The 20,198-nt window shown below is 42.5% G+C and overlaps 2 protein-coding genes across 11 annotated transcripts in view; both read left to right on the top strand.

The window, feature by feature from the left end:
* Window positions 1-20,198, top strand: part of LOC123813074 (single-pass membrane and coiled-coil domain-containing protein 2-like) — a 107,166-nt gene that overhangs the window by 37,767 nt on the left and 49,201 nt on the right. The gene's annotated exons all lie outside the window — the stretch shown is intronic.
* PPFIBP1 (PPFIA binding protein 1) overlaps window positions 424-20,198 on the top strand; it is a 159,067-nt gene continuing 139,292 nt past the window's right edge. For all 10 annotated transcript variants that reach the window (XM_045829145.1, XM_045829152.1, XM_045829150.1 and 7 more), the window contains exon 1: window positions 424-637. The gene's annotated coding sequence lies outside the window, so the exon portion shown is untranslated. The remainder of the gene's footprint in view (window positions 638-20,198) is intronic.

Here is a 20,198-nt window from a genome sequence, read left to right as displayed (position 1 = left end):
CTTTATTCGCCTGACTTAAAGCTAGCCATTTTCTGCTCCACGCACAGTCAGACTCGTACTTGCCCGTGACACAGAGGCAATTGTTTTTCCTTTAAAAACGGGGCTTGGGTGGCTTAGTTTCATGTCTCTTCTGGGATGTAGGAAATACGCCAAGAAAAGTTTAAAACACGACCACAGGGTTCTTCCCCATACATCTCCTTTCCTTAGAGATAGCAGGAAAAGCAGCATTTTTTTTCCATCAACACCCACTTCCAGCCCTAGTCTGGCTCAGCAAGGAATGTATAAAATTAGTTGACTCCTCTGAGTGACGGTCCCTGAGCCCAATCAGCGAGCGCTGGGGCGCGGCCGGCCCCTCCCCCTTGCGATCTCTCTTTGGCTAATTCCCGCAGGGGGGGAGGAGAGAGCGCGGCGGTGGGAGGGGGAGGTACCTGGAACGGGGAGTGATGTCAGCTCCCAGCTCCGTGTCTGCCCGGATTCCTGACGTGGTGTAGGGCCCGGAGGGTGGGGACGCCGAGAGCGGGACGGGACGGGATTCGGGTTTGCTAGCCTGCGGCGGGGCCAGAGTGCTGGAGCTTTGAACTCCGAGGGAAGGCGAACTAGAACTTTTGGAACTAGTGCCGGCCGTCTCCACCCCCAGGTAAGGGCGTTTGACTCTTCTCAGACCCGAGAGGAGTGGCACCGTTGTGTGGTTGCAGCTGGGTGTAGCAGCTGCGCCTCCTTTTCCCCGGGTCGATTTCCTTTTCCTACTCACTCCTGTTTTCCAATAGGAATGAGCGCTTTTGCCGGGTGGTGGTGGTAAGGTTTAACTCCTGGGGCACCCAAGTAGCCTATGTGTGAAAATACCTCCAGAATTGGATATGTAATGTCTTGTCTGTATCCTAAGACCCCCTCATATACACCCTGGTCTCCCACTAATACTTGAGAACCCCAATCAGAGAAGTGAGGGGGTGGAGGTGAGTGGGGGAAGAGTGTTATTGAAAAATGTCACAAAAAGTTTATGAAATATTGACTCAAAAATGGTGCTCTTTGAGGGAGAACAGAAATTTTGTATATATTTTTTTAGTTCCCGTGTGGCCTATTGCATAGTGATTTAAATGAAAGAATATAATCGTTATTCTTATATAGCAACATAAAAAAATCTTTTTATGTAGTCCAGTCAGGATGTGAGAAATTCACTTGGGATGTATTCATTATGAGCTTGCCGGAAAAATAGTCTCTTGAGGCCACACTTCTAAAACTCCAACTCTTTTTCACTCTCACATTTTAACCTAGAATCCCTTTCGTTTCCAACTTTGTGATCAGGAGGGGTTAGTTAGGAAGGTGGCTGAGAATCTTCAGATTTGTGTTCTGTGGCTGAGAAAAGGATGTGGGCTGGCAGTTGTCTTCTCAGAGATCATTTTTAGAGAAGGGAGTTTTAACAGGGAAATGTGGCAGAAGGCGTGGCATACAAACTGTTAATTATAGGAACACGCATTTTTCACCATGTGGGACCAAAACAAATCCTTCCTTTCAATAAGAAATGCAGGGAGCAATAAAATGAGGATTTGATTTAGTGTCCAAGTTTGGTAATTAAGGAGAGCAGTTGCCTGCTGGGAGGAAGCGAGAGTTTGAGAATTGGAAGTATAGAATTCTGATTTTTGTTTATTTCCTGTTTCAAACATTTTCTTTTTTTCTGGAGATTTGTGTGCCCAGGTTACTAACTGGTTGTGATTGATTTTTCTGGGAAAAAAACTTAGCTCTACAAACTGATTCAGAACTCTCAATTATCAGTGCTTAAGGCTCTCTTTCCTTCTTTCTTTCTTTCTTTCTTTCTTTCTTTTCTTTTCTTTCTTCTTTTGTTTTTTTAGAAGAAAAAAAATATATGGGCTGTGGCTCCTGAGTCAAGTTTCCCTTTTCATTCACCACTGTTCCACACAGTGAGAATCCCTCATGTTGCCAGGTCTGGGAGGAAACAGGCGTGGGCTTCCTTGTGAGTCAAAGGCTGCATCCCCAGTGTCTGGACGAAAGGGCATTTCCAGGGGATGAGGGAAGAAGCCACCACATTACATCTAATAAACTCAGTCAAGAAGTGTGGAGATAACAGGGCTATATAGATGGGGTTCTCTATCTTTCTAGCCAGATGACAATTAAATTTCAGAGCTAGATATAAGTGTTTTGTTTGCCATTGTTTATAAAACCACCTGGGTCTATATTATTCTCAGTTTCTGAAAAAATTAATTAGCACAGGGTAGAGAAAGAGCAGGATTTTGCAACGGGAAGGGGTGCTTTACTGGAAAGGCCAGAGCATTTTAATTTTAGTTTGCGTGTTAGACTCAGAATAGAAATTTCCTAATGGCTCTGAAATACTGGTGGACAAGTCTTTTCTATTTATGTTCTATAGGAAGCAAATAAAACACACTGTATTTCCCAGTAGGAAAGAGAAGGAGGTGATGTGGAATTCCTGTGGGCCGACGTGAGCTCACTGGAGCCCTGGCTGATACAGTGCTGCTCAAACTGGAGTTTGTAATGCCCACAGCTGGAGCTGCAAAAACCAGTCAAGTGAAGAATATGTTTAGGGTGTTATACCGATGTGCCAAATTCAGAGATACGCTTTTTCCCCAAGAAACTCGCCTTGGCTTAAGGACTTGAATATGCCAGAGTTTTAAGTTTATTAACAGTTTTTTGAGTAATAGTCATTTTACATACTTACTTTGAACCAGTATTCTTCTTTCTTGGTCCTTGTTTATGAAGCTGTGGTATAGTAAAACGCCGTACTTTGAAAGGACAAAACTTGAAAGACGTTCATTACTGAGAAAGGTAGGTTATTATCTTTGACCAGCAACTGTCACTAGTTCTGGTATCTCCTTGAAAAAAAAATTTGGATAATGGCCTTTGTGGCCAAAGGTCGACTTGAAATTTAGGGCATACTGTAGTTCCAGATCAATAGTGCCTAATTTCAAGGGCATCATGGACAATTTTTGGAAACAAGTTCAGTGAGGGAGAGTGCTGTGTTTGTAGTCTCTTTGTCACTCAGTACCAGCATGAGATAAATCAGAACAAGGTCATTTTTTCCCCCTCAGTTACTGACTAGCTGGCTTCTTTTTAAAACCTACCTTTTAGCCCTGGCTGGTGTGGCTCAGTGGATTGAGTACTGGCCTGTGAACCAAAAGGTCAGGTCACCAGTTCGATCCCCAGTCAGGGCACATGCCTGGGTTGTGGGCCAGGTCCCCAGTAGGGGGTGCGTGAGAAGTACCAACATAATGATATTTCTCTCCCTCTCTTTCTCCCTCCCTTCCCCTCTCTCTAAAAATGAATAGATAAAATATTTTTTAAAAACCCTGCCTTTCATATTCATGAAATATTTGCATTTTATAGTTGATTTAAGTTAATTTTGTTGGCAATTTGTTACATTAAAATTAACTTTTTGATTTTTTTAGCTCCCATTTTCATAAGTACCAAATTCAGATAGCATATTTTTCAAAGTGTTAACTAAAGACCTCATTCATCACTCCTTCCTTTCAAAGATATTACATGTTTCTGACCTGATGTTAATTATCTTTTCAAAACAATGAGTGACTGAGTGAATTAATGAATGACCATGCCTTTACCTTTGGGTCTGTGCCTTGATTCTTTATTAAAGAAATGTATCTTCATGGTGAAAACGTAGGCAAGAGATATTGCATAATGATGGCTTTTTTATTCCCAGAGACTTGCCTAGAAAGCCATATTAGTTCTGAAATTGAGAAAAAAATTATCACAGTTGAGCAGCCAATTGTGAAATCGTTCAGGGAGCCATGATTATGATTATTGATTTAACCATGGCCAAACAGCTGTGTTTAAGTAAGAGCTTCAAAGCTGTTAAGGTTAGTGACACTGGGTATTGTTTGGGGACAAAGGGAACAGAGTGTCTGCTCTTTAGCTGAAATGTTGATAATGTCATGATTGAATCAGTCATCAAACTGTCCGAAAGTTGACAGTATGCAAACACTGCTCTGGGCTTGTGCAGTTCCTTGCACCGGTAGCGTATTATGTCATTTGTTCTGAAATTCATTGCAGTGCATGTCAGAACCTTTTCCCTGGTTGAAAAGCCTACAACTTTTGTCACAGATGTTGCCACCACAAAGACTGAGGCTTCGTGAAATGGAGCTAATGGATTAAAAAAGCTAAACTGAATTAACCCACTCTACAGAAGACAGACTCTTCTATTTCTTGTACACTCTTCATTTAAAACACAGTCATTATCGATGCCAGTTTGGCACTAGCTGATAATGTTTCAAAAAGCCAAGTGGTGAGAGTTTCATTTACTTCAATATTTTTTTCCAAGTTGAAGGATCTAGACCAGCAAATGACTGGATGTTAGATTTAAAAAATGAGCCATTCCAGGAGTTTTAAGTTTGCACACTTGCTAGGCAGTTTTGGGGGGATGTGTACCAGTCTGGACCCGTTGAAGAGCTTCTATTTCTGAAATGCGGGTTTGGAGTCGGTGGTCCAGGTGGGTGGTTGTCACTGTTTGTGACTGAACTTGGGTCATATGTGTCCCAGGAACTTGGTGTGACTCACATTTTGACTGGCCCACACACACACCCCTGTTTTGGTTGGCGAGTGGAATGAGTTCAGAATAGAAAGATCATTTAGTGGTTTCTGTATGGTGGTGCACCTAAAAATATTCATGACTTAAAGGAATTGTCTGAACTCTAACTGCACTGAATAACAGTCATTCTGGCAAAGGCTCCTGTCTCAAATACGTATCGTGGAGGACGAAGATCAAGCACTGTAATGTTTGGGCCTGCAGTAGACTCCCTGTGAACTCCACAGTAAAGCTATATATTTTCACCTCTAGTTTGGGGAATACAAACATTTGATATAAAACCAGATGCACGTTCAGGGGAGCAGCTGTGCTGATTCCTGGTGTGTGTGTCTTTGTTAACAAGGGAAAACTTAATTTTACCTCGTGAAGGAGACACTACAGATGCTGTTTTCAGGTGGCCAGTCCATTGTAAGTAAGTGATCACATTCTTCAAGCAAGAAGTAGGTAGGCTTGTTGGGAAGTGTATTAACTCTTCCCATGATGTGAATGTAATGTTGGGTTGGCCAAAACAGTTCATTTAATTTTTTCCGTATGATACCTCTAGTAGTTGTCTTTAATTTCATTTAAAACAATTTTGTTAGATTGTATTGTGACAGCTGTCCTATCAGCATGCATTTTAAAAAACAGTAAAATGGGTGAATTTTTGTGTAGCCTTTATAATATTGAAGATGGAAGAAAATATGCAACATTTTTGGTGTATTATGCTTTAGTATGTCAAGAAAGATAAAAATGCAACTGAAGTGCAAAAAAAGATTTATACAGTGTCTGGGGAAGGTGCTGTGACTGATTGAACATGTCAAAAGTGGTTTGTGAAGTTTCTTGGTACTGTTGACATTTTGGCTATATAATTCTTTGCTGTTGGGCTGACTTATGCATTGGAAGATGTTTAGCAGCACCCCTGGCTTCTAACCACTAGAAGCCAATAGTGGGAGTTAGCTGACATACTTAAAATATCCGAATCAATGAAGTTATTGGTGAAAATGAAAAATGTGTCTTATTTTATGGAAAAACTAAACGGACTTTTTGGCCAGCCCAGCACTATCCACATCCCTAAATATGCCTATGTTACCTCACTTTCTGTGCCTAGACCTAGCTCACAGAGGTCTTTTTGTCGTCCTTCTCTTCATCTGTAGTATTTCATACAGATGTCACCCAGCCACCAGTGTTGCATGAGGTTTTCATGAGGAAAGTTTACTGAACTGCTTTACTGGGGAGAAAACGAAAACAAGTCTAAGCCTCTGTGGCCCACTTTCTTCATAGAGCTCCACAGCGTGGCTGCAACTGCACGAGTCAAGTCCTCGCACTCCTTATCTTTTCCTAAAGATGTTGCTTCTCATAACAAAGTGTAGCAGGGAATCTTGTTTTGTTCGAACCGGAATTTGAACGCGTTCTCCCTTTTCTCCGGAACGCTAGATGAGCTCGCAGGCTCTCATGGAGATGCACCCCACAAAGTGAGCAGGGGAGGGAGGGGAACAGCGGTGACTCGGAGGAAACACTCCGAACCTGTGAGTCTGCCAGTATGATCTGTGTGAAGTCACCTGGGACTCAGTGTTTTTCCTCCAAATCAGCTGCTTGGAGGCTTTTGTAAAACTTTCACATTCTTCCAGCCTCTGCTCCCATGGGTGTGTGACCTTGCACAACTGGGAAAGCTTTTAAACACAGATTTAAGGTTCTTTTATTGCTCTTCTGTTCTCAGGATACCTTGATTCTCTAGGAAGTCTTGTGCTCTACATCGCTCTGTGGGGCAGACACAGCTAGATGCCCAACCAATAGCCATTTCACCCACTTCTTCCCCACAGCTGAACCCCTCTTATTTAATTGCCCACCATGGCCAGTTAAAAAAAAGCTTGCTTTCCCAGAACCCCTTGCAGTTGGGGGGGGGTGTCTAAGGGACATAGCCCTGGCCAATGAGATACGAGGAGCTGGGTGGGGCTCCCTTATAAAGCTCATGCAAGGGGTTGGACTTTTATGTGCTCCCTTGTTAGGCCTTTTGCTCTTTGTTCTTCTTTCTCCCTGCAACATGGATGCTATTTTCTAAGTGGAGAAGCCATCTTGGGACCAAAGACACAAAACTGGAGAGGTAAGCAGGCTGGGAAGCTGATGGCATTCTGAAACTGTTCTACCAGCCCTCTCTTGCCCATCTCTTGACTTCCTGTGAGAAAGGAAAACTTTGCTTAAACCACAGACATTAGATTTGTTACTTGCAGCCGAATGTGATCTTAACTGAGTTTAAATTTTGAAAAAGTCATAGTTCATCTTTTCTCTAAGAATTAAATGGCAGCATTCTGTATGACAAAAAAGGGGCTGGACTTTGCCCTATGGACTCTTTGCTTGAACCCTGGCTTTGCTATTTATTACAGTCAAATATTGGTAAGTAATTTAACTTCTCTGGGTCTCAGTTCTCCCATCTGTGAAATGGTGGTACTGATATTTGTCTCATAGAATTTTTGTTACTATCAGAAATAATGAGAAATTATTAAGAAAAATAATAATGGCACATTTGGCACATGGATTTTCAGCAAATGGTGGCAGTTATTACTGAAGGAGAGGATAGCTGGAAGCCAAGTAATTGTAGAGGGGGAGGCAAGTAACTCAGCTTCAAGTAGGTTCTCAGTAACCACGGATGGAATGGCTGACTGGTAAATTAGATTTATAGCTGCAGCTGCTTGCCTCCATCTACTTGCCATTTATTTTAACACTCATCTCTTATCCTCAATCCTACTTGCCTAAACCACAATACCTGGAGCTCTTCTGTTCCCCAACTTAGGTTGAAAAAGCAAAGGATGTCCCTATGAAAAACTTATTAACTATAGCACAGGAGTGAAGGGAGTGGTCTCCAGAGTCAGACACATGTAGATTAGAACCCCTTGGCCTTACTAGCTGTGTGATGTTGTCTTCTGTGAGATGGGAATAATTGGGTGGTTATGAGGAATAAATATGCTTATATGTGAAGCACTAACAGCTGTTTTCCTGGCACAGAATGAGCACTGGATTGATGACAGATATTGTTACTATTTCATTAAACACTTGTTAGGCAATTCTTGGCCTTGGTATGAGGTCCTCTTGGATATGTAAAGACAAATAAAAGATGCTTTTTACCCTTAAGAACATTCATATGCAGGAGTTGGGGGAGGAGGAGATGACCCTCCTTATACATTATTGTAATAGAAAACAGATTTAAAATACTATTTAGCTGTTAAAAAGTTGAAAAAATATACTGACTTATACAGATGTTTGTGATAAATATTTAAAGAAAAAAGCAACCAAGCACATATATATATATAGCATATTTGTTATCTGTGTAACATATGTAACATATTTGTTGACATATGAAAAATTGCTAAATGCAGTGATTTGTGGGGGGATGGGATTAGGGTGGTAGGGAAGATGAAGGGGGCTAAAAAAAAGAGTTTATTTATTTTTAGAGAGAAGGGAAGGGAGAGAGAGAGAGTGAGTGAAACACTGATGTGCGAGATATATCAATTGGTTGCCTCTTGCTCACCCCCAGCTGGGGACCTGACCTGCAACTCAGGAATGTGCCCTGACTGGGAATGGAACCGGTGACCTTTTCGGTTCACAGGCCAACACTCAATCCACTGAGCCACACCAGCCAGGGTATTTTTTAAACAGCATATTAATGTGTATTTCATAATACTTAATGCATTATTCTTAAAATATAAAAATATTAAAGTTTAAAAAGTCAGTTTGTTGGGCCTTTGGAAATAGGTAGGGAAGACCATGCTATGAGCTGGACTAGACATTTGAGCAAGGAATTGGGTTCAGTGGGGTCCCACTGGAGGAGATGGGATTTGAATGGGCCTTGAAGGATGAGTAGGAGATTTTGAGGAGACAGTGAGGGGAGAGGAGCACACTTGGGTTTAGAGCAGAATGTAGAATGTAGTAAGATTTAGAGGAAGTTTTTAGAGGTAGATAAGGTAGAAAGATCAACATTGTTTTAAGATAAGATAGAAAGATCAATGTCATTAAGAGAGGTAAGATATAATGGAGTCGCATCTTAGAGGGTTTTTAAGAGTGACAAGATTATGCTTTAAAATAAGATCTTTTTTGGTACAAGGTGGGGAGGGATATGAGAACTATTATTTTATAAAGATGACTTTGGAAAAATAGTATATTGGATGTTAGCTGGGGTATATGAGGCAAGGGGAGTGGGGAGAGACAGAACATCCTTAATCAAGAAAAGCATACAAGCAAAGCTGAATTTTAATGGGAAACATGACAAATTAAGATTTGAATGCCCGGAACTTGAGATTTCATCATGACCTACAATAACCTACCTTTGTTTTCTCAGTGTGCAGATAGGTAAAACAATAGTGCCAGTTTTATTAGGTTTTTAGAAGAATAACAACAACAATAATAATAGCTAATGCTTACATAGAGTTTGGTATTTACCAAGCACTGTTCTAAGCACCTTCCTTATCTGAACTTAGATTTAATTTCTACATCAGCTAAAAGCAAAGGTACTGCTATTATTTCTATATTACAGACGAGGAATCTGAGGCACAGACAGGCTAGTTGAATTTCCCGGGTCACACGTTGTGTGTGTTGGACTCAGGGTTCAAATGCAGGCACAGTCTTTAGAGTCAGTTTCCTCAGCCTCTTTGTATTACTGCCTCTGGCTTAGTTTTGTCCTTGGCATTAAGAACTGCTAGTTAATCTTATCCCTAACATGAAGATGTTATGCAAGAATTTAGAAATTTAGATTTGGAGTTCAGGCAGAACCCTAGCTTGATGGATCATCTTCCCAGAGCTGTTACATAAAGAATGAGAGTAGATGAACTTGCCAAAGAAGAGGATGTACACTAAAAAGAGAAGGACGTATAGCAGGTCCTCGAATAACGTCATTTCGTTATAACTTTGATAAAGGAAAATATTTGATTCCCATCTGGGGCCACTGTCTGTGTGGAGTTTGCACATTTTCCCCATGTCTGCATGGGTTGTCTCCAGTTTTCTGGTTTCTTCCCTCATCCGAAGGATGTCCTAGCCTCGGTGAGTGTGGGTGTGAGTGCACCCTGTGATGGAAGGGTGTCCTGTGCAGCGTGGGGTGCCTGCCTGGCGCCCCACGCTGCTGCAAGAGGCTCCAGTCAGCAGCAGCCCTGAACTAGAATAAGTGGATTGGAAAATCATCATCTTAATTTTTACCAATCTTTTAAAAATGTATGTATAGCTCACACTTATTCCAGCGTTTATTTTAGAAATGTTTTGTGCTTTTATTCAGTTGAGTGATGTTTTTGTGACCAGAAAGAAGCCACAAGAACTTAACTCTTACTTTTATCAATGAGCCTATGGTACGACTGGTTTCCTCGCACATCATGTGCCTAAAGTCGCAGTTTCCAAGAACCTGTTGATGATGGTAAGTGAGGGCTTACTGTACGTGGCCTTCAGGGAACCCTTGACATTCAGACATGGTCAGCCCAAAGAGAAGTTATTAGGAGAGTTAGGGCAGGAGCACCAGAGAAACAGAGGATGATGGTGGCAAAAGGGAGAAGCGCGCCCAACCAAAGTGGGTGGTCCCTGCCATCCAGTGCTGCCAACCCATCACAAGGCCAACACTGAGAAAAGGCCCCAGTCCAGCTGTCAGATCCTTTGGGAGCTTGGAGAGCAGTTTCACTAGCACAGCAGAGATAAAACCCAGAGTGCAAACATGTGAGAAATACATGGGAGGCGATGGATTGCAGGTGGCCCTGTTAGCCCAGCCCATCAAGGAACTGAACAAGGAGAGATGTGCTGGGATAGCCTGGTTTCGAGGAAGGTGCAGGTAGAGAGGGTGATGTGAAAGAGGCAGAAGAATTGGGTACAAAGTCTGGGTGAGAAGGACAGGGATAGATTCAACATCACGTGGAGAATGGCAGATCAGCCTTGAAATCCACAAGCACCTTCTTCAGGTGGCATGGAAGAAAGGATGGGGGAAATAGAAAAAAAAATGTGATTGGGAGAGATGAGTAATTTCACCTCAGGCAGTCTGCATTTTTTCAGTCTAATGGGAGACAGTGAAACAAAATTTATAGACAAGTAACTCAGGCTCCTGAGAGGCTGGCTCTCGGGGCTCCTGGTGCAGAGGAAAAATGTGAAAGAATGACAGAAGTGTCTCATCTAAAGAACACAAACTGACACGTTTGCCGGGATGTGTCTCCAGGCGGGAAATCAGTGTGCTGAAGTGGAAAGTCGTGGCACAAGAAAAGGAGAATGAAATGAGACAAGGGAAAACTTGACTGTATTTAAAGGAGGAATTTTTAGACAACCAGACATAATGGTTTGCAGAACAACTGGCCAGGGAAGACCCGAGCACTTCTGAGTGGTGAGAAGCGGCCTGGTTCCGGAACCACACACTGGGTCGGGTGAAAACCGAGCCCGCCAAAGCACCAGGAACACTCCAAGGAACAGAGTTGTCAGCAGAGAGTCCTCTGCGTTCGATGCTGTTCCTGCTAAGGCTTTCTTTGGTCTTTAGTTTCAGTAATTATTCCAAGAGAGCTCGGTAGTTGGAGACCTTGGATTCCGATGTTTCAGCAGATTTGCTGTTGTAATGACATTAGGGGGATGGGAGGAAAGGACCGAAGCAATTCAGTAATTACCAGCGTGGTACTAAAAATCAGCGCCATTCCCATCAGCCCACAGATGGGTCTCCTGGGGGTTGCTTTGAAAGACATCAGTAAAAACTTAACTGAGTGTGTATAGTGTATTTAGACAGGCATCATATTCTTGAGTTAAACGATTCTCCGTGGGACCAGCTACGTAATTGCAGAGCCTGGTGTAAAATGAAAATGTGTGGCTCCTTGTTTAAAAAGCAGGAAAACAGTGCTGTTAAAGGTACTAACATAAAAAGCTTTTCCTCTTTGTCTACATTCTCCTTCTTGACTCATCATGAGTTTATTTGCTATCGAATGCCACTGCATGTGAAGAAAAAATTAAAATTGTTAGTATGAATTTTACTGTTCATCTTTATATTGTGCAGTGCCAGTTTTCAATGCAAATATAAGAGCTTTAAATGTGTTTGCAGAATTAGTGAAATCACACAATTCCTATTTTGTAATTTGCATATGTATGTGGATATTGTTCTTACCAAAACAGTAGAAACACTGCACAACCTCACTCCTTTTATTTCACATCTTGACCTGTGCATTTTATCAGTCTTTGATTTACAGAAGGAAGGACTGGCGTAAACAAGGACTGGAAGGCAAAAGAACTCTGGGTCTCTCTATCTTTCCGTCTCCTTCTCTGCCGTCATTTTGAGCATGGTGGGTGGCTAATTCAGGGAGGTAATGGGAGTAAGAGAGGATGTGATAGGAATCCTTGATCGTTTGTGTTTCTCAGAAAGACATTGGTTCAAATGGAAAGCATGGCTTCTTGGAGCTGCTTACTCAATTTTTGTAACACTTTCAACTAGTCTCGCTGAACTCCCACGCATCATGAATCCACAGAAATTCTGTGCTCATGGGGCCCTGCAAACACTATGTAGGAATGGGGCAGCAAGGAACGGTGTGGCCACACACATTGAGTGGGATCTCCTCTGCTCACAGTCACGCTCCATTGTACCATCAGGTCTTATTCACAAACACAAGTTCAAAGTTACAGTTATCAAGAATCTCAGGATGATGACAGCAGAGAATTAAACCACCTGTGGAGCCTTTCTGAGTGTAGGGTTCTGCATGACTACAAAGGTCCCAAACCTAGGAGGGTGGCCCTGTTCTGGGAAGTCCAAGAGGTCACTTTTAAGCCTGAGTTTCCCTCTGGTCTTGAAGACTCACCTTCATTATCAAAGTTTGCAGCTTTGTGTCTGGTATCCTAGGGACCCTCTCCTGGCCATCAGCACTGTCAATTTTGCCTTTCAAGTATATTTCTAATAACTCCCCATTGCCTCTACCATTGCCTTGGTTCACATCCCTGTCATCTCTGAGATACACCCTTGCAGTTAATTTTTTCCTCTTATTCTACTCCGCATGGCCATACAGCTATTTTGAACAAAGCTTTGGTGTGAGGCTACCGTGCCTGCTCTCTGTGATCTCCTGTGGGCTGTGGCTTGCAGTAGTGGAGGTCTCATACTGATGGCCCTGGGTGGAGGCTGCATGGAGACCAACTTGGTTTGACCTACACAGTATGTATTTTAAGAAATTTAAGCCAATACTTAATATTTGGGAGATCTTACCTATTGAAACTCAGATTTTGCAAAGAGAAGATCTGGCTGCCCTGGGTGCTTACTTTGCTGGACTGGTGCCCTATAGAACAGGAATACCCGTGGACTTGGGAAGAAAGGTAATTTGGGTTTGCTTTTAGGATAGATTCTTTGTTCTGGGAAAATCATCACTTTCACTTATGTAAATTTAAAGCAAGTATCTTGAGGGAATGCTGTGAAGCAGTTAGGAATGCTGATCTTTTATCTGAGAAATTAAGTTCTCCACCTTCATCACATAAATTGATGCATGCTTTGAACAGTTCTTGGTTGCTTTATTTTTTTAAAAGATTTTATTTTATTTATTTTTAGAGAGGGAAGGGAGGGAGATAGAGAGAGAGAGAAACATCAATATGGGGTTGCTGGGGGTCATGGCCTGCAACCCATGTATGTACCCTGACTGGGAATCAAACCCGCGACACTTTGGTTCACAGCCCGCCCTCAATCCACTGAACTACACCAGCCAGGGCGGTTGCTTTATTTTTTAGGAGAAATTTTTCTTAGGTCTCACCTGGCCAGGGTCACTACTGGTCACCTTAAGGTCACTTTGTGACCTCTTTTGATCTTGACCTCTTTCTCTAAGTTTGTCTTCCCCCATCCCATGGGCTCACACCAGGCTCTGCACCTTCCAGCTCTGTGAGTTCAGCCCTGCCCCCCAAGTTCTGTAAGTCCTCTCAATCTTCCTGCTTTTCCTATTCTTCTCTTTGCTTAAGCCCTCCTGTTTTCTCTAGGCCCACTTACAGCTGTTCAGGAAACCTTTGTTAAGAGCCTTAGCCAGAGCTCAGCCCATGACTTCTGCTGGGAGCAGGTGATTCAATTTTTAGGTTTTTACATACTCAAGTACCAAGTGAATGCTGCGTTCAGGTTGCTTTCTAAGGTTCCTTCCAGCCCAGTGATCCTGAGATGCTATGATTCTTCCAATGCCTGTGCCTCTTCATTGCCACACGTTTGGTGTTTAGTTGCTTTTTGACATTGTATTTTGTGAAAGGAACTTCACTTGCACTGTCTCAGTTAAGAGTTTTTTCCAAAGTTGACATTCCAAATGGATTATCTCTGGTTATGTCTTATTTCTTCAAATAGATTCTATATATACTTGTTGAAATCCGTGATTGCCTTTGCTGCTAGGCCTTCTCATCCAACAGAGGGACTCAGTGATGTTCATGCGATGAGAGTGATGGTTCACTTGACCAGAATGTACTGAGGCCAGGATGAGGCTCATGGGGGTGCAGAGGACACTTAAGCTGAAAAGGTGGGGGTGTATCAGTTACACCCTAAGATATGCCTCCTACTCTGCACATTTTTTTTGCAGTATAGAGTTTTTGGTCTTGGGCTTCAGAGTTAAATGGATCTATAGCTGTGTCTGAGTTTCCTTATTTGTAAAATGGGGCCAATAAAAGTACATACTTTGTAGCGCGGTTTTCAACAGGGTGGATTTTGCCCTGGAGGAGTCATTTGGCAATGTCAGGAAATATGTTTGTGTGTGTCACAACTAGAGGTGGAGGGAGGACTGACATGCAGGGAGCTGGGTCTTGGATGCTGCTGAACATGTTGTAATACCTGGCCAGCCACCCCCCTCCCCCAGCAAAGAATTACCCAGCCTCCCATGTCGGCTGTGCCCAAGCAGAGAAGCCCTGCCCTGTAGGGTTGTGAAGATGGAACCAGTTAATGAATGCAGTGAGTTTGGCCTCCTTAACTGTCACTCTCAGAAAACCATCTCGAAGATTGCAAAATGAGCCTTTGAGAGAATGGACTCTGAAAGGCTTAATTTCAGCGGCACTTGTGATACCTGCCAAGGAAAAGCCTTATGCTAAGGATTTCGTGCTCTCCTGTTTAGTGGCGACAGACTCACTGGAAGTTGTTTGTGTTACACTGTGTACTAACATGAGCTGGCATGGATTTATCAGAGCTGTAAAAACAATCATTAATTTTTAGGGTGTTTCTGGTAAACTTCCTGCTTGCTTAACTAGTTTGTTCTGTGGAGATAATTTTGGTATGTGCTTGTTTAAATCTTTTTCTGATGGAGAATGTTTTGGTTTGTGGATTCCCAAAATATGTTTGGATAAGTGGGGCATGAAAAGGTTTTGTTTTCACATCAAGACACCTGATGTTTTTCTAGCCCTAGATCTGAGACAGAGGTGCCTTTCCTTTGCTGCCACACTCGCCCATTGCACAGTGTATGGTGTTTGTGGGCGTGGCGTGGAGAGCTGTTGGGTTTCCCTCCATTGTTCATTGTAGATTTGCAGTTGAGATTGCTATTTACATTTGTGTAATTATTAAAATAATATGTGTACCCCCTAGAAGATTTGAGTAGTAGAGGAAAGACTATAAAAACACAAAAAAAGGCATTAGTAACCCGACCACACAAAGGTACAACTACTGTTGGTGTGTTTCTTTTCATTTAGATATTTTTCCGTATTTGAAATATTCTGAGGGTATGATTTTTGTGTTCCACTTTTTTTTACTTAACACATTTCATTTGCCTTTCCCCACACCATTATAATACCTTACATATTATTTCTCAGAACTGTGAATAGTCCGTCCATCTACATTTGTTTCATGATTTCTGCAGTCTCAGTGCAGAGCATGCAGCCTGTTTTCAGTACCCGGTGGGCATCTTTGTGCAGTGAGCATTCTCTGTATTTCAGATCGTTCATGTCTTTACAGTGGGGGATCCAAAGTGGAGCCAAAGGGTGTGGATATCTTAATCGATTTTCCTGTAGTTGCTAAAAGTTTCTACTAACTGTTGCTGCCATTAGCAGAGTGATACTTTCATTGTAATAATATATGACGATTTCTAGGAGTATTTTCTTTTTCTTTCTTTTAATTTGCTGTTAATGAGATCGAACATGGCTATTGGCTCTATTTCCTGTTTTAACTAAACTATTCACGTACTTTGCCCATTTTATCTGTTGGGTATTAGTTTTCTTGTCATAAACTCTCATTTATGTATTTCACTTATTAACCCTTGCTCATAGTTACTGCAAATATTTTCACCTAGTTTTTTTTCTAATTATTTGTTTTGTCTTTTTTTTAGATTTATTTATTTATATTTATTTTTAGAGAGGGAAGGGAGGGAGAAAGAGAAAGAGAAACATCAATGTGTGGTTGCTGGGGGCCGTGGCCTACAACCCAGGCATATGCCCTGGCTGGGAATCAAACCTGCGATACTTTGGTTCGCAGCCCGCACTTAATCCACTGAGCTATGCCAGCCAGGGCTTGTTTTGTCTTTTAATTTTGTTCTTCATCATATAGAAGTTTGAAATTTTTATGTGGTCAAGTCTATTGATTATCTTTCCCACCTGGGGTTTTCAACGGGTGTCCACATGTAAATGAACACTTTCTGCTTGGAAGTCACTATACTGTGTCTTCAGTGTTTCAAGTTCTACCCTGAAATGCCCACTGCAGAGTCTCCTAATGAGGGTAAATGGGCCTCAAGTGCTTATTCTACTGGGATATGTCCACCCATTGTATACCATGGGAAACCTTCACATGTGTGTACCTGTGTGTGTGTGTGTGTGTGTGTGTGTGAGAGAGAGAGAGAGAGAGAGAGAGAGAGAGAGGAAAATTGATGTGGGCCATATCTCCTCTGATTGTGTTTTGAATTTACCTTCACTCAGGGTGGAAGTGAGCTTCCTGTAGGCAGGGGGCTTCCATAGATTCCCAAAGGGGCAGAGCCCGGGGACCAGCAGCTGGGGTGAACTGAGGGTGTGCCTGGCACAGAGCTGACCCACAACAGTTTTTTTCTGTTTAGTGCATGAGAAGGTAAACTCAGCCGAGACTGGCAAAGTCCCCTCCGCTCCTCACTTCCTAAGTTTTGCTCTTTCGGGCTCCAGGCTCTGTCCCCCTTAGCCTCCTGCAGGCACCCCCTGCCCTGTGAGCGGACTCACAGGAGCCCCCAGCCCTGCTGCAACTCCCCAGCTGCATTAGCCAAGAATAGGGAGGTAACAATCACAACTAGTGTTTATCTGTTTTGCATAGTCTGGTCACTGGGGCCTTTTTATGTGCTTCTCCCCTCAACCTTATGAGGTTAAGTACCATTTTAATCTCCATTAATCTGGAGGAAACTACCACTCAATAGAGGCATAATTAAAATCTAGAGCTTCTGACTCCAGCGTGGATCCTCTCTACTTATGAAACAATTCTATCATTGTGATTTCTTGGTGGTGCTCTTGGGCCAGAGGGTAGCAGCAACTGTTTTAAGTTTTGGAGTCAGATTAGAGCCCCAGCATAGCCATGTCATAACATTGCAACTTTATTATAATACTCACCCAGCCTTAGCCTCAGTTTTACCCACCAGTGAGATGGTGACAATATGTACCTTGTAGGGCACAGGTGGCAAACACAAGGCCCACGGGCCGAATCCGGCCCTCCAGCTGAATCCAGGCCTCCACCTTGTTTTATCCGGCCTGGCACCTTGTTTCTACCCGGTGGCAGCGCCAAGCTCTCGCTTAACTGTTAAAGAGTAATTACATTTCTACAGTCCTAAAATTACATTTGGCCCTTTGAAGGCCACCGAGAGGCTGATGTGGGCCCCGCCCCCCCGTAAAAATGAGTTTGACACCCTGTTGTAGGGATACTAGAAAGATTAAATTCAGATAATACATTCAAGCTGCCTAGCACAGTACCTGGCCCATTCATTGTGAGAGCTCAGTAACAATTGTTTCCTAGCCTTGAAGTTGAAAATGCTGCTGTTCTTTTCTGTTTAAAAAATTTTAGGATAACTGATAAACCTACTCAGTCTTGTGAACTTTCAGTAAATATTATAGATATTTAGTGCAAGAAACTTTTTTTAAAATCTGACCTACCTGTTTTCCTGTTAAGTAGTTTGTTTTTTTTTTTTCCCCTATTAAGGCTATCACCTGGTTCTCTGAAAATCCTTCTGCTTGGAGAGTTTCATGATGAATCCCCAGCTTAGGACTGTTCTCACAGCCAAAATAAAACATATATTGTCTATGTGTTCGTGCACAAACCAGAGACAGCTCTTTGGAAGGGCAGTAACCCAGTCATTCTTTTACATGTAGTTGAGATTTTTGACATCATTCATGGAGTTGTTACTTGGCCATGTATAATAAAAATTCAGGTAACTGAGCAGTCTTTAAACAAAAAAACAAGGTTGTAGAAAATCGTGAGAAAAGACAACATTGTTAAATAACTCAGCAGAAAAGTTGTTGACTAAATCTTTATATATACACACACACACATATGTATACATGTGTATATTATATATATATATTTTTTTAAGTCCTCACCAGAGATCCTGTAACCTTTTAGTGTATAGGACAATGCTCCAACCAACTGAGCCACCCACCCAGGGTTAAATCTCCATATTTTATACTTCATATAAGTTGGGTCAGATTTGATTGGTTTTATGCTAAATCTTTGTTAACCACATAAAAAGAACTGTGTTTATGCAGACTTTTCCATTTTAATAAATTGAGGTAATAATTATAAATGTTCTTTTCTTAGAATTATAATCCAATGCAGTCTTGTTTCTCTGGAGTTAAAGGTAATACCCTTTGGGAATCTTCCTTGAAATATGTCTTGGACCTTCTTTTTTGGCCCCTGAAGCCAGGGTTGCATTTTCAACAATACATCACCTTGGTATATTGGAATATGGGGAAGCTTAACGTGGATGGGTCTCCACTGGGTTCATAACTAAATTTCTAGGAAGTTCCTGTTCTGGGAAATTAAGATCCTGTTGCCCTATGGTTTTTCCACTCCCCTTGGTTGGAATAGGGAGATAAGGATGACAACACCTTTAAAATTTAATTTATATAAATTCATGAATTAGCTGCATTGTTAAATAATGCAAGCCATATATGCTTGTATGCTTTGTGTAAAACATGGATACAGTTTCAGTGAGTAAATGAAATTTACATGGTTCTGAGTTCCCTCTTGTGTCTCAAGTTCAAGGATCAAAGTGAGCGAACAGTTGGCCAAATCTTGTGACTGCTGCGCATTGAGTGTAGGGCCTTGTAAAATGCCACACCCAGTTTTAATGGTCTGTGGACACCTATTTTACTGAAATTTCAGGCCTATCATTTAATTTTTTAACTCGCAGCCAGAGTGGACATTTGGGGGCAGAGGTGGCAGTAGTGATAATGGTAAAGAGAGTCTGGGAGAATAACCTCAGTGCTGACTTGACTGCTGATTTCCTGGAGACAAAGGACTAGAGACTGTGCTCGGTGATCCTGAGATAACAGCCCAGTTGAGCAGCCCTGTGCTAATCACTGGAGCCAGATCATTTTGGCAACAGCCCTTTGAAACTAAGTCTGAGCACCCAGCAAGTTTTACCGGGCATTCCTTGTTGCTGGCTGGTTGGCTAATGGAGTAAATTGAGTAATTAGCTCTCATTAGCACTCCCACAAGCTGTAATACATCCACCTGAGGCAGAGAGCTGCTTACTTCTGTTTCTTAAACCATGAAAACCCCAGTCTGATTTCTTCAGTCCAAGCATTTTCGAATTGCAGAGACGGAGCGCCAGCTTGGCCGGAGTGAAATCGAACAAGTGTTTCAAATAACAGGAGCAAAACCTACTGGCCAGGGTGGAAAGGCTTTTTTTCCCTTGGAACGATGGCTGTGTCTAAGCAATCGGTGAGCTGGTTAAAGCTTTTTCTTTTTTCTCCTCCACTTGTGTATGTGACTGACATGAACTGGGTTAGTCACAGCCATTGAATATGGGTGGTCATATAACCTGATCCCCTTAGCTTCTTGTCAGCTGTACTTCAGAAGTTGTGGTCTGTCTCCACAGAGTGTGGATTGTTTTGAGAGAGGGAGAGAGGGAGAGAGAGAGGGAGAGAGGTTATTGATGGTGTTTTGTGGCCTTTTCAGGACCACCTGCCCTTGATAGCCCTCATTCCTCTAAAATAGAGATCTGCAGCATGAAGGGGGGACCAGAAAAGGAGAAGGAGGGAGACAAAGTTTTGGGGCTCTGCACACAAGCCTGGAGAAATAAATAGAAAATTTGCAAATTGGCAGAATTGTATAGAAAGAACCCTGAACCAAGACTCTGGCATTCTGAGCCCAGCACTGATCAGGTGTGTGAGCCTGGGCAAGTCTCGTCACCAGTCATACTGTTGGCACAGTAACACCAGCCCGGTCCTCACGGGGAGAGCTGAGAGGCTCAAAGGAGACCGTGTGTAAAAAGCTGTAAGATGTTAAGCAGTGGTATGATTTGAAGTTGAGTTTTTCATGTGGAATACATTATCTACATTTTTAACATCCTGGACCAAAACCTGTGGTAATAAGCTCCAGACAGTGCACACGCACCTGCTGTCCTTGCACGTGTACTCCTGTGACATCCCTCACTCGGGCCCTGGATCCTAAGTTGGATTCGAGCCGGGATGACTACTGGGCAGTTACTCGAAATTTTCTGGAAGGTGCTGCTCCCTCCCAGGCAACGTGGTGGCAGACGCTCTTGGCTCCCGCTCAGGCCTGTCTGCCATC

Source organism: Phyllostomus hastatus, unplaced genomic scaffold (genome assembly GCF_019186645.2).
Source record: "Phyllostomus hastatus isolate PE091 unplaced genomic scaffold, TTU_PhHast_1.1 phas_scaffold_93, whole genome shotgun sequence".
In the NCBI taxonomy this organism is placed as follows: Eukaryota; Metazoa; Chordata; class Mammalia; order Chiroptera; family Phyllostomidae; genus Phyllostomus; species Phyllostomus hastatus.
This window is presented reverse-complemented; position numbering and strand designations above follow the sequence as displayed.